Consider the following 12,340-nt stretch of genomic DNA (forward strand, 5'->3'; position numbering starts at 1 on the left):
CCCTCAATCCCTTGGGTTTTACCCCCTCCCCCGCCTTCTTTCATCTTTGTCCTTCGTTCCTCACTTTCCGTCCACCCTCTCTCTGTCCTTCCCCCTCCCTCTCCATCCTCCCATTCTTTTTCCCTTCCGTTTATTTGTAGTTTCCATTCTTTTCTCCATTCAGTCACTCATTGCACTGTTTTGCTGTCCACTCCCTCTCTTTCTTTCCCTCCTTTCTGCCCAACCCCCATCATGTTCCTTTCCCACTCTTGCCCCAGCAGAGACCTGGGGCGGGTCGACATCTGTACTATCCCAAGATGGGATCATCTGAATGAAGAAATGAAAAGAGAGGAGCTTTGCAGGGTTTCATTGACACCCTTGTAGCCTGTGGCAGAGCTGCCCTGGAAATGTTAATTTTTTCCCCCTTGCAGAAAATTTTGAGAGAAACAAGGGGGGAAATGGTTTTCCCTGAAATCTTCAGCAGAAACCAGGTATTTTCAACAGCAATTTTAATTTAGTCAAAATTGCAGTTTTTCCATCACAAACTAGTTTGACCAGCTCTAGCCAATACCCTGGGTGTGCTTTGTATCCCCCTTCCACAGAAGATGAGAGACTGTGACAGTGCTCAGATAGCGAGCAAGGCTCTTTAGCTCCAGCTGTTGAGTGTGACCATCACAAACATGCCAAAACCAGCCCTTGTCCTAACAGAGGTATCTACTGTGTTTTTGTAGCCGTGTTGGTCCCAGGATATTAGACAAGGTGGGTGAGGTGTTGGTCCAATAAAATAATATTACCTCACTCACCTTGTTTCTCTTATGATACATACTGACCTTTATGCCCAATCCTAGTTGAATGGGTCACCTCCAAGTGAGGGAGACTTGGCAGGGATGGGGTCTGATCTGATCTGAAGAAGAAACATCAAGTCTGTTCGAACTATTGGATAGGAAGAGGGTGCAGGACCTCATAATACAGACAGCCCCACATCTTTGGGAGTCAAAGGAGACATGCAAGGCATAGTAGAGTTGTTCCCTTTTCCCCTGTCAGAAGATAGCATTTGTATAGCGGGTACTAAGGCGGGTGAAGGCAGTGAGGGGTGTTACAGCAGTGAGAATGCACTGTTACTTGGCAAAAACTGATGCACAGCAAGGCGAGACAGATTTTTTTTTTAATAGTATAAATCCCATTGATTCCTAGCTTGTAGGTATTAGAGCAGAAGTAAGTCTGGAGGAGGGATCTCAATGAGAAGTCAGTTGTGGCTTGGTTTATCAGCTCAGAAAGGGCATTCCATATGCAATTTATCAATTGATATAGGCTCCTGTCATGCAGAAGTGTCTTAAATGCTCAGAGAGCTTTAAAAGGCATACATGCATGGTATTTATCTAGGCAGCAGTCAGCTACTGAACTCTCTGCCTTGCAGTCCTTCTTATATGAGCCTCCCGGGCCATGATTGGCTGCTCCTCTCCGCCCCTTTCTAATTGGCTGCCTCCAGCACAGCCTCCCTAGGGCTGCTTTTAATCTCTTTTCTGCTGGTGAGGGGCAGCCGCCCCATCACACTCTCCTTTCTCTCCACTTGTTCTGCTGGGATCATTTTTTCTCCTAATTTTCAGCAGTTGTATGATAATGCTTGTTTTTCATCTGGGTAGTGTAGATTACACTATACATCATAATCAGGCAAACTCAATGGACAAAAATCAGTTCATGGTTTCAGTATATAGTGGGCGTGCAAACAAAAATAGTTGAATACCTCTTGGGCCATCTGGAATCTTCAGAGTTGTCACCATGCTGCATGCCGCTGCTTGGAATATTACAATGACAGAGGGACTAGAACTCAGGTCTCCCTGCTCCAAAGGTATCGGCTGCTGTCACTTGAACTGAAGGATAATCTTTAGGTGCTGTTCAAATTATATTCCATAGAATCATAGAAGTGTAGGACTAGAAGGGACCTCAACTGGTCTTCTACTCCAGTCCCCTGCACTCAGTACAGGACTAAGTAATAACTACACCATTATGACAGGTATTTGTCTAGCCTGTTCTTAAAAATCTCCAGTGAAGGAGACTCCGCAACTAGCAAATCCATTACAATATCACACATAAGACACTACTAATTATAGTAACTCCTCACTTACTGTTGTAGTTATGTTCCTGAAAAATGCTACTTTAAGCGAAATGATGTTAAGCGAATCCAATTTCCCCATAAGAATTAATGTAAATGGGAGGTTTAAATTCCAGGGAAATATTTTTTGCCAGACAAAAGACTATATTTTATATGTATATACATACACATATAAACAGTGTAAGTTTTAAACAAACAATTTAATACTGTACTCAGCAATGATGATTGTGAAGCTTGGTTGAGAGGGTGGAAGAGGGTGGGATATTTCCCAGGGAATGCCTCACTGCTAAATGATGAACTAGCACTTGGCTGAGCCCTCAAGGGTTAACACATTGTTGTTAATGTAGCCTCACACCCTACAAGGCAGCACGAATGGAGCGAGGGGAGACAGCATGGCAGAAAGAGACAGAGACACACACTGTGTGTGTGTGAGAGAGAGAGACACACACATTGCCCCTTTAAGAATGCTGACCCCACTCTAAGTACATTGCCTTTTTAAGTAGATCAGCAAGTCGAGCCAAGCAGCTGCTGCCAGCAAGCTCCCTTCTTCCTCCATCCTGAGCCCTGTCGGGTATCCCTTGTTCTATGGAGATGGGGGTCAGGAGCGGGGGGAACCCCTTGACATTAGCACTCCTCTTTACCCCCTTTGCACAACAAGCAGGAGGCTCCCGGGAGCAGCTCCAAGGCAGAGGGCAGGAGCAGCACATGGCAGCGGGGAGAGGGACAACTGAACTGCCAGGCAATTGATAGCCTGATGGGGGGCTGCTGGTCCACCCTGATTCCAAGCCCCCACCAGCTAGCTCCAACGGGCTGCTCTTTCTGCAAGCAGTGGACAAAGCAGGCGGCTGCCAAACAACATTATAAGGGAGCATTGCACAACTTTAAACGAGCATGTTCTCTAATTGATCCGCAATGGAACAATGTTAACTGGGACAACTTTAAGTGAGGAGTTACTGTACCCAAAATTAGGTCATAATTGAATTATTTTAAGATAGTTTTCCCTGTATAAAAGACGGAATTAAAAGAAAATGTTCTTTGCTTAAATATCTATAGCTGCCTTAGAAAGAGTCTTAACTGTTCTTAAATTAGCTATGTAAAATACCTATGCAAAATACCTATGCATCTTTTAGATGATGAGATTTTATGGTCAGGGACTGGTGTGTTGGAATAAATATGCATACGATCTTTTTTTTCTTGATCATTTCACAGAAAATGCATTTTTCAATAACAGTTATGTAAACGACTTCAGTATAAAAACATAAAATTATTTGCTGCAGTATGGTCTTGTTGTAGTCTTGGAGATAAAGATCTTAAAGATATTTGGGGTTTTAGATTAGCAAATTTACTAGACATCTATATATACTTTTTCTCTTCAAAACATTATCCAGCTCGTAAGGATTATATTGCCTTTCTTTTCCTAACACACTGGTAATTGATTGTTATTGTGCGGGGTCTTTTGGATGAAACCTTAAAATCAAGATTCTGACTGCTCTGCATGGACATTAAAAATCCCACAGCACTTCCTGTAACAGTAGGAGTTTGCCCCAATGTCACTGGCCAGCAAATTTCCTCACCCCCCCATTGTGTGGCAGTGTAGTATGTGCCAATCAGCTGTCTGACAGCCACCTTCAATCTTGGACTTGGTTGCATTCCATTTGGTGCAGTGATTCCTATATATTATCCATAAAATACTTTTGGATGGAAGGATGGGATGAGCTACTTTTAAGGAGAAGGTGTAGCTATCACCTCTTTCTCTTGGCTTGTGTGAGGCATCCTGATCTCAGAATATGGCTGCTGAGACTGATTTCCACATTTGCAAGGCCTTGTGAGGAGGCATTTTGCTTTATCTGATTCTCTGCATTATTCTGTCTGTAAATATCTGATGTCTCTGACAGGCTGTTAACTATATCATTCAGTGATTCAGCTTGGGACGTGTTTATTAGCTTGCATTATATTAAATTGTTCTGTGCGCTCCTTTTGAAAATCAGTCATTGAGTGTCTCAGTTGGCTGATTTTATTCACTAATATTTCATTAGACATAATCGTTTTCTTATCAGCACTTGTTAAAGAACAATATAATATGACCATGGAGATGTCTCTTTCAGTTTCTTCCTCTGAGTGGAATTTTACATTGCTATTTTGAACTTCTGCATTAATATCATTTTCATGTCTTATTGTAAAATATCTCTTGTTACATGAGAAAAGAAAATGCTGTCTTGTCACATGACTACTTTCAGCTACTCTCATGTCAGCATGTTTTGGATGTTTACAATTTAGGAGATGGTTACTGAGATTTGGAGCAATGGCGACCAATCAGATTGGGTATACCAACGATTGCATCCTAACCGGATGCAACCGCGTTTGGTGATAACTGTTAACTTCTGAGCTAATCACATACCAGATGCAAATCTCTGCTTACTGATAGCTCACCAATGGTGAATAATTGTTTGTTTCCTGGGCTTCTATCTTCACCTTTTCTTTAAGGAAAAGCTGTTACTTTTTTTGAAATTCCTGAGTATAATGAAGACATTTCAAGGGCCAAAAGCTGCATTTGTCCAATATCCGGGATTTGCCATGTAACAGTCCTGGACAAGTGGCAAAATAGAACTGCTGATCTGAAGGACCAGTGTCTTTTTTAAGGTCTGATACCTTACAAACAACCAGAGCTGTGAGTCTGAGGAAGAGTGTGATGCAGTGGTGTAGTGCTCAGTTGATAGCTGCCAGCTGGCTATCTCCTATGGTGGTCTGGGATGTATTACATAGGTGGTCGATCAAGGATTTAGGTGTACATGGATAGTAGGTCAAGGACTTAGATGTGGGAGAAAGGCAAATGTCTGTCTGGGGAAGCTATGAGAAAAAGTCCATCCTGGTGAATTGCAATGGGAGAGCCAGAGAGAGAGGAAGAGTTTGTCCTGGAGGAGAAAATTATGTCTGTTTGTGTTAGAGAGGCCAGACATTTGTGCTGCTCCAGAGCTCATCAATACACCTTTTAGTTAATCGCAGGAGGACCTCTCTTAAAGTAAATAGATGGTGGTGTGTTGACTTGTTCCTGCACCAAGAAATTAACCCAAGAATAGATATAAAGTAACACCAGCAGCCTGATAGTTAATGAAACTGCTGAAAACATTGCCCCAGAATTGATGTGTCATCCTTGGGATTTATAATGGATGACAGTTCTATTGCAGCAAGTTCTGCTGATTTAGGCAGTGGCAGATATTGATGGGATAACAAGTTTGCTATATTTAAACTTACTGAGAGTGGTGTCTGGTCAAATTCATCCAAGGATGCACTAAAACCCTATTCTACAAACTAGACATTAAAGTAGGGGGTGGAGCACTAAAAGCATTTGATGCCAAATTTAAGAGAAACCCCTTCCTGTACTGATGTTTCTGAACTTCCACTCAGGGCACTAAAGTCCGTGAAGATGTGACATCAGCCATATTAATAAGGAGCCACTACCATCTTGTAAGTGTTAAAGTTACAGTATTGTATTTAGATCCATTCCTCTTTCTGATTCTTAGTTTTGGCATGAGCCTTTTCTCCAGCTGGGGACACTGGGCGCTATCATCTTCTTTTGCCTCCTGATGTTGTATCAATCAAACCACTGGAGAAACCCCATGGTGGGTATGGAGTAACAAAGCCTGATTCTCCTCTTGCGCAGGGGCTGATCCAACTCTGACTGACCTCAACGGGAGTCATTGACTTGACAGGGCCCTCACACAGTGTAAATCAGGAGTAACTCCCTTGAAGCCAAATAGCTTTTGCCCATTAGTACTTATTTATCTTGTTTCAGAGTAACAGCCGTGTTAGTCTGTATTCGCAAAAAGAACAGGAGGACTTGTGGCACCTTAGAGACTAACCAATTTATTTGAGCATAAGCTTTCGTGAGCTACAGCTCACTTCATCGGATGCAGTGAGCTGTAGCTCACGAAAGCTTATGCTCAGATAAATTGGTTAGTCTCTAAGGTGTCACAAGTCCTCCTTTTATTTATCTTGGGGTTTTATTCTGCTGCCCATCACTGCAGTATCTGAATACCTTCCACGCAATAGGAATAGCAAACTGCTTAATGGACTTCATGGAAACTCTGGCACTTCTCCCCTTTCGGGGCCACAACTCTACTTGGGGGATTTTATTAATTTGATCATTATTTAAAACATCACCTCCCTAGCAAAAATCCCACTGTTGCTAATACCAGTTAAGCTCCTCTAGTATTGACAACACTGGGAGCCCCGGTATAGAAGCACCTCCAACTGCTGCTTGCATTTTAAGCCCCATGTCATTTAATCCTGCTCATAGCAGCTCTGACGGACACAGAGTGCTAAAGCTTTGGGGTCTGGAGGAATATTAGAAATCTAGCCAACTAACTAATTCCTGCATTTAATTAAGAGTTGAAAGTGTTGCTCTGATTTCAAAAATCGAACATTCGCCCCTTGTCCTCACTCCTTTCTTTTCTAAAAACACTGTTGTATCGAAGAATTACAAATTTCTAAATGTTTTATTTCTTTTTTTACTGTCGCCCAGTCACATTCATTTCCACTGCCATCTAGGGTGACCATACATCCCATTTTGGCTGGGACAGTCCCTTTTTTAAGCCCTGTCCCAGCCATCCCGACTTTTTTTTCAGGAGGCATATGTCCTGTTTGCTCTTGCTGACTTGATCAGTTGGTAAGAGCAAATGGGACAGATGTCAAAAAAGTGGGGTGCAGTGTGAAGGAACATGGGGGGGGCAAGCGGAAATGCTAGCCCCCTCCCCCACGGGGGGGGAGGCAGGGCTTGGGGGAGGTAGTGTTCCAACATGCAAGGGGGGGGTCACCCAGAGGGTTCCAGCGACGGGCAACAGCCTCATGTGGCGGGGGCGAGGGGGAGGAGGGGACAGGCACCTTGGGCAAGAAGCTGAGGGTGTCCCATTTTGTCTTTAGGAAATATGGTCACCCTCCTGCTGTCTGTAAAAGGCACAGTGCTGTCTGATCACTGGCTGAGGATTTAGGAGTCAAAACTCTCGGCTAGGAAGCAGCAGACTCAGAAGCCCTGAACAGAGTGGAGTACAGCCTTGATGCCCTGCCCTAATCCCTGCATTCCTCATCTCCAAACAACCACAGACACTTTTAGCCCAGTGCTGCTTCCACCCCCAGCTGCCTACATGCAGTCAAAGACCTCACTTCACCTCACTTCCATCCCTATCTTCCTCTGCAAGCCAATGAACTTACATCAAGGATGAGCGTTACCCTGTGTGTGCTTACAAGCAGCTCTCCGTTATGTCTTCCCTATTCAAGAAGTGCTCTTAAAACATATTCTCCAATATTGATTTTCTAGATATATTGTCCTTGTTGGATAGCTGTGATTCTGCACAAAGACAGGTTTATAGAAGGTTGCTAAACTGACATTGCTGGTGGAAGAAGTATCTGTATGGTTTCTTATGAAGTCAAAGATGTGGTAGGTTAGCGTACGTGGATATTCGAAATAGAGCATTTCTGGTGTCAGTGCCTTTTGGCATAGAAATGTAGCTTAAATATCTGCATTTACTTCAAGTACGTTTAAAATTGATCTCCTGGACCGGAAATGAGAATTTTTTCTCCTTAACTAGGGTTTGTGAAGGAAATGACTATGGGGGAGGGAAAATAGAAATACAATGCTACACTCAGTAAAATGAATGCTTAACTAAGGGGTTTGTTACTTGTTGGCAACACTGGCAAAGGCCAGCTGTAAAAGGTATATTTTATTATAGCACTAACCTTGACCTAGGGTTCAAAGAGAGAGGTTAGTTTAAATCAATAATATGGTCAGGTCACTTCAAAGGGTCTAGAGCTGTGCTTGAAGATGACATGCAGTTTGTGAATCCAGTTGGAATAGAACATATGGTAAAGATAATAGAAATAAACTGTTGATCTCATTTTCCTCCTTCTTCTAGAGTTAACGTCTTTCTGTCCTTTTCATGATTAATCTGTTAAGGCCCCTTTTTCCTGGCATATTTTCTGAAACTAGAACTCTGTACCAAATATCTTTTGAAATCAATTGGCAGAAAATGCCCTGACTTTTCCCTACTTTTTAGTGGCTTGCTGAAATCATATTAACTTTTATTTTGTAAATAAAGCAATGTGAAAATGATGGGTCAAATCTTCCTGTCACTCATACAGGTGCCACCCCAAATCACCCCAAGTTTACCAGTGTAAGGAAAATTTGGTCTGCTGTGAGTTCTCGTGTGTACCCTCAGTTTAGTCTGCCCTTCTAAAAACTGAGCTGTTTAATTTTTTAAAATTAAATAGCTCAAAGTGCTTTACAAATATTAATCTCGCCACACCCTCTGTGAGATAGGCATTATCCCCAGTTAGCATATGTGGAAAATGAGGGACAGGGTTAAGTGACTTCCCCAAGGCAGCTCAAGAAGATTGTGGCAGAGCTGGGATAGTCCTCAAGGGTGAAATCCTGGCACCAATTAACATTAATGGGGCCAGAATTTCACCCCAAATCTCATGAGTCCCAGTCCAGTGCTTTAACCACAAAGCCATCCTTCCTTTTCTGGTCAGTATTGCTCTTCTCTTTGTTTTATTGAATTTCCTTTCTTTGTTCTGCACCAATTTTATGCTCCTCTTTGGGGATTTCACGTAGAAAGAGATCAAAACTCCCATTATCATCTGTAGAGCAGATTATTGAGGACTAGGTTACATGATTCAGGTTTATTTGTGCTGTCACCACCTATGGAAAAGAGAGGCAGTTTCCATTTCACCCAAACACATCTGAGGAGGTTGAAAAATGCCATGAACTAAATCCATCTTAGATGGTAATTATCCATGCCTTTCTTTACCATCACAATAAAGGAATACCCAAGACAGCATACTCATTCCCAGCAGCACAAAAGAGACATTGGGCCTGATTCTCTTTTCACTGACACCAGAGTAATTTAGGAATAGCTCCTCTGAAACTAATCAAGTTAAGCTCGACTGAACCCGGTGTGAATAAGAGAAGAATCAGGCCTAGTATGTTTAGCAGCAAATAATACTTTCTGGCCAGATAACTATCGTGGTAGCAGATACCGTTATGATCTTGAATTGTTTGGGTCAAATAACAGCAAAGGAAATGTTAAAGCCTACCCAGCTTTTGTGACAGTATGGAGATCTTTATTGAATTGTTCTAGCACATGGCACCTCTGCAAAGCGAATTCCAAGGCAGAGTGTAATGAACACATTCTCAGAGCGGGGAAGCAATGGCTTGCTAAAATAAAAAGTCGTTGCTGAATATAAACTTGGGTATTTTAAAACAGCTTTGATTAGCAGATTGCTTCTTTCCCAAGGTGGTCCATGCAGCGTAGAGATAATGGCAGGTTTTCGTATTTATGATGGGCTGTTTTTTCTTTTAATACAAAAATCTGAAAATGATATATCATCGTAAGGGGCATACGTGCTAAAAGTAAAAAAATAAAAGCAAGTAAGATCTGTCTGGAGTGCTGGCCCTTTGCTGGTTTATTTGCTCCTTAGCGGTCTTTGGTCTGACACATTAGAAAATAAATGCAATAGGAGACTGGATATGGAGCATTTCACCTCTAGGTCACTGGTTCAAATCCAGCCCCGCTCAGAAGTGACCCTCCTTTGACAGAGTGCTTATGCTGAACCTGTTTCATGAGTAAACAGAGGACTTTGGTCTCCAGCACTATCAGTGTGGCATCTTTCAACAGTGTTCAGTTCTCTTTAAAAAGGGAAGATATCAGGAGCAAGCCAGTGAACTATTGGTTCGCTTCCCCATCTTTAGCCTCTATTTGCCAAGCAGAAGTTTGGAGTCATTCTAAGGAGAGAATTGATGCTATCAACTCTTCAAGGCTCTTTTGCTCCCCCCCCCCCTTCCCTTTCTCAAATCAATCAGTCTGAGTAGAATATACGGTAATATGATAGCTGGGTCAGGCTGGTGATGTGCCAAAGGTGTGGTTTCAAAGGTTCAGGCACAAATACTGAACTTCCCATAATAGCCATATGAATTGCATATTAGCGTTAAACGCTTTGGGTGTGATTCTGCTCTCACACTGTTGTAAACTGGGAGACAACAGAGCTACACCAGTATAAATAAGATCAAAATCAGGGCCTTTCACCCTTGCCTTTGACTTATTTCTTACTCTTGACACTGTTAGGATAAAGATATTCAGGCCTGTCTGCAAAGGCCTGTACTTTAAGAATTTAGGTGTATTCATATCACTTGGCTAGTTCTAGAGGTATAAAAGAAAGAATGAAAATCACTGTCTGCTGGTGTAAGGGCCTTCTCTTACTGTGACAGTCTGAGGCCCTGTTCTTAGGCTAAGGCCTTTGGCTAAGCAGCAGAGGCAGCCATAAGCTGGGAAGCGACAGTCACATCCTCACATTCCAAACTAGTCACATTGAAATAAGGTGCTATTGGGCTGTTAGGCACTATCAGGACAGGATTGTATTCCTATCGCCTCCAGAGAAAGGGAAGTGCCTAGAAAATGTAAAAGGAAACTTAGTTTGGTAGCATCCTGTCTGGCAAGAACTCACTTATCAATAGCTGGGATGTGAAATCTTCACTTCTGTATTGTCTTGTCATTATAGTTCCCACTTTGCTATTGTTTGTCTGTATAATCTCTATCTGGTTCTGTGATTGTTCCTGTCTGCTGTATAATTAATTTTGCTGGGTGTAAACTAATTAAGGTGGTGGGATATAATTGGTTACATAATCATGTTACAATATGTTAGGATTGGTTAGTTAAATTTCAGGAAAATGATTGGTTAAGGTATAGCTAAGCAGAACTCAAGTTTTACTATATAATCGGTAGTCAATGAGGAAGGGGGTGGGGGAGATGGAAACAGGGAATGGGGGTAAGAAAATTGGAATCATGTTTTGCTAAAGGGGGAAATGGGAACAGGGAATGGGAGTAAGGAAGTTGGAATCATGTTTGGCTAAGGGTAGGAATGGGAACAGGGACACAGGTGTAAGGCTCTGTGGTCAGAGCTGGGAAGGAGGATACTAAGGAAGGAAACTGGAATCATGCTTGCTGGAAGTTCACCCCAACAAACATCGAATTGTTTGCACCTTTGGACTTTGGGTATTGTTGCTCTCTGTTCATGCGAGAAGGACCAGGGAAGTAAGTGGGTGAAGGAATAAGCCCCCTAACAGACACCATTACTACAAAACCACAGCACCAGTTTCAGAGAAGTGGGAGTGCCATTCCTTTGCTGTTTCCACAGAAGACGCAGAAGGTGAGTTGCTGATGTCTGCAGTCGAAGGACATCCCAAGAGAGAAAAAGCTTTTGAGAACATAAGAATGGTCATACTGGGTCAGACCAAAGGTCCATCTAGCTCAGTATCCTGACTTCCGACAGTGGCCAAGGCCAGGTGCTTCATAGGGAATGAACAGAACAGGTAATCATCAAATGATCTGTCTCCTGTAGCTCATTCTCAGCTTCTAGCAAATACAGGCTAGGAACACCAGCCTTGCCCATCCTGGCTAATAGCCATTGATGGACCTATCCTCCATGAGAAGAAGGAGATGACCTGAATGGATTAATGGAGACTTTGGTTTCAGATTAAAGACTCAGAGATGTCGACATAATTAGAGGACTCTCTGTTCTGTATATACAACCTCAGGGTACCTTTTGAACTATAGCTTTTTCTGTGATTCGAACATTTACAAATCACAGTGGGTGATTTCTTAAATATTAGAGGCCATAAGTCTCTTTTCCATTAGACAGGTTTCAGAGTAGCAGCCGTGTTAGTCTGTATTCGCAAAAAGAAAAGGAGTACTTGTGGCACCTTAGAGACTAACTAATTTATTTGAGCATAAGCTTTCGTGAGCTATGCTCAAATAAATTTGTTAGTCTCTAAGGTGCCACAAGTACTCCTTTTCTTGGTTTTGGAAATTGTTGAATGCACAACTCAGGAATGGAAAATATTCCACCACAAAGGGCACAGTGCATTCGTCAGTTAACAAACTGAAGTATAATTAAGGTAATTGCAAAAGTTTGCACTGAATTAATGTAAACATTTACAGTGAGATGGTGTGAAAAACTTTTAACCCTACAGAAAGGAGACATGAGATAGAATTTAAATCACTGTTAAGATAGTCCTTTTAGTCATTGATCTATGAGGATTCCCAGCAGAGTAGAATTTTCCTCAAGTCCAGGAGTAGTCAGCTGTAGGGTGCTGGTTTAGTTCCTTCTCTCACACAAGAGGCTACTGTCAAGTTTTGCCTTGTTAGGCTGTTTTGTGAGCACTGGGTGATGAGTGCTGTGAGAAAAGGCTAGAGACCT

Source organism: Eretmochelys imbricata, chromosome 10 (assembly GCF_965152235.1).
Source record: "Eretmochelys imbricata isolate rEreImb1 chromosome 10, rEreImb1.hap1, whole genome shotgun sequence".
Classification (NCBI taxonomy): Eukaryota; Metazoa; Chordata; order Testudines; family Cheloniidae; genus Eretmochelys; species Eretmochelys imbricata.